Source organism: Silene latifolia, chromosome 11, assembly GCF_048544455.1.
Source record: "Silene latifolia isolate original U9 population chromosome 11, ASM4854445v1, whole genome shotgun sequence".
NCBI lineage: Eukaryota > Viridiplantae > Streptophyta > Magnoliopsida > Caryophyllales > Caryophyllaceae > Silene > Silene latifolia.
In genome coordinates this window covers 205,307,742-205,310,933 of record NC_133536.1, presented here as the reverse complement: position 1 = coordinate 205,310,933, position 3,192 = coordinate 205,307,742, and positions in this window count along the sequence as shown.

The following is a 3,192-nucleotide window of genomic DNA, read 5'->3' as shown; positions in this document are numbered from 1 at the left end:
TTCAATTTCACTGCTCGAGAGGTCGACGACCGCTTTCGCTTTTTCTCCTGGTTTTTCAATCACGCGTCCGAGGTCATTTCAGAGTTAACCTATTCTATTTCAAATGCCTGATAACGGTATTAATACATTTTTCACGCATTATCCGACGCTCGACGCAATGCCGGTTTATGGCATACCAAGACTCCCAAATGTCTTCCGCTGCTACTTAAATTTTGTGTGGCCGCTTATCTCACTTAGAAAAATATCCGTGATTTCCGAGAATTTTGTTCGGGACCCCGAATCCTAAAACCGTAATTATACACTTCAATTTCACTGCTCAGAGGTCGATTTTGACTGCTTTTTTTTCTCCCGATTTTTCTATCACGCTTCCGAGGTCATTTCAGGAGTTAACCTATTCGATTTCAACCTCGGATAACAAGTATTAATACATTTTTCACGATTATCTGAGGTTTGACGAATGCTGGTTTATGGCATACCGGTAGCCCCAAATGTCCTCCGTTGCTACTCAAATTTTGCGGGCCGCTTATCCTCACCCGAGGAAATTTCTGTGATTTCCGAGAATTTTGTTGGGACCCCGAATCAAAACCGTGGTATTATACACTTCAATTTCACCTGCTCGAGGTCGATTGACCCTATTTTTTTTCTCTCGCTTTTTCTATCACCAAAGGAGGTCATCTCGTGAGTTAACTGTTTCGATTTCTACCTCGAATAACGAGTATTAATACATTTTTCACGATTATCCGATGTCTGACGAATGCTAGTTATGGCATACAGGCACACCCAAATGTCTTCCGTTGCTACTCAAATTTTGTGTGGCCGCTTCATTTGACCCGAGGAATTTTCTCTGTGGATTTCCGAGAATTTTGTTCCGGACCCGAATCCCGAAAAACCGTGATATTATACACTTCAATATCACCGCTCGGGAGGTCGACGACCCTCGCTTTCTCGCTTTCTCCTGGTTTTTCTATCACGCCCGAGGTCATTTCAAGAGTTAACAAATTGATTTCAAATTTCTGATAACGAGTATTAATACATTTTTACGATTATCCGAGGTTCGACGAATGTCAAGTTTATGGCATACCGCACTCCCAAATGTCTTCCGTTGCTACTTCAATTTTGCGTGGCCGCTTTATCTAACCCAAGGAACTTTGTATATGATTTTCTGAGAATTTTGTTCCGGACTCTTGAATCCCGAAAAACCGTATTATAAACTTCAATTTCACTGCTCGAGAGGTCGCATACGACTGCTTTCTTTTTCTCCTGGTTTTTCAATCACGCCGTCCGAGGTCATTTCAGAGTTAACCTATTCTATTTCAAATACCGATAACGAGTATTAATACATTTTTCACGATTATCCGAGGTTCGACGCAATGCCGTTTATGGCATACCGACTCCCAAATATCTTCTCATTGTTACTTAAATTTTATGTGGCCGCTTTATCTAACCCAAGAAACTTTCTATATGATTTTCGAGAATTTTGTTCCTCGACTCTTGAATCCCAAAACCGTATTATAAACTTCAATTTCAAAATGCTCGAGAGGTCGACGACCGCTTTTTCTCCTGGTTTTTCAATCACGCTCCCGAGGTCATTTCAGGAGTTAACCTATTCGATTTCAGCCTCGATAACGAGTATTAATACATTTTTCACGATTATCCGACGCTCGACGCAATGCCGGTTTATGGCATACCGACTTCAAATGTCTTCCGCTTGCTACTTAAATTTTGTGTGGCCGCTTATCCGACTTCGAGAGGAAATTTCCGTGATTTCCGGAGAATTTTGTTTCTGGGACTGAATCCAGAAAACCGTATTTATACACTTCAATTTCAAATGCTCGAGGTCGAATGACTCGCTTTTTCCCCTGGTTTTTCTATCACTAGTCCGAGGTCATCTCAGAGTTAACTGTTTTCGATTTCAAATTTCTGATAACGACTATTAATACATTTTTCACGATTATCCGAGGTTCGACGAATGCTGGTTTATGGCATTTCGCACCCCCAAATGTCTTCCGTTACTCAAATTTCATGGGGCCGCCTCCATCCACCCGAGGAACTTTCTCGTGATTTTCGAGAATTTTGTTCCGACCGAATTCAAAACCGTATTATACACTTCAATTTCAAATTGCTCGAGGTCGATTTCGACCGCTTTTTTTCCTCTTTTCTATCACGCCCGAGGTCATTTCGTGTTAACCTATTCGATTTCAGCCTCTGATAACGAGTATTAATACATTTTTCACGATTATCCGAGGTTTGACGCATCGCCGGTTTATGGCATACCGCTACCCCAAATGTCCTCCGTTGCTACTTCAAATTTTGCGGGGTCGCTTTATCCACCCGAGGAAATTTCGTGATTTCCTGAGAATTTTGTTGCGGACTCGAATCCTCGAAAACCGTATTATACACTTCAATTTCACTTGCTCGAGGTCGACGACCCTGCTTTTTCTGCTTTTCTATCACCAACCCGAGGTCATCTCAGAGTTAACTGTTTCGACCAATTCACCTCAATAACGAGTATTAATACATTTTTCACGATTATCCGATGTTCGACGAATGCTAGTTTATGGTATACAGTACACCCCAAATGTCTTCCGCTGCTACTCAAATTTTGTGTGGCCGCTTCATCTCGACTTCGAGGAATTTTCTCGTGATTTCCGAGAATTTTGTTCCGGGACCCTGGAATCCCGAAAAACCGTATATTACACACTTCAATATCAGCTGCTCGAGGTCGCATCGACTTCAAGCTTCGCTTCTCCTGCTTTTCTATCACGCCCGAGGTCATTTCGTGGTTAACCAATTGATTTCACTTCTGATAACGAGTATTAATACATTTTTCACGATTATCCGAGGTTCGACTAATGTCGGTTTATGGCATACCGCACCCTAAATGTCTTCCGTTGCAACTTAAATTTTGCGTGGCCGCTTTATCTAACCCAAGGAACTTTGTATATGATTTTCGAGAATTTTGTTCCTGGACTCTTGAATCCAAAAACCGTATTATAAACTTCAATTTCACTGCTCGAGAGGTCGACTGACCCTCGCTTTTTCTCCTGGTTTTTAATCACGCTCCGAGGTCATTTCAAGAGTTAACCTATTCTATTTCAAATATTCGATAACAAGTATTAATACATTTTTCACGATTATCCGACGCTCGAATGCGCACGCTCGTTTATGGCATACCGCACTTCCCAAATGTCT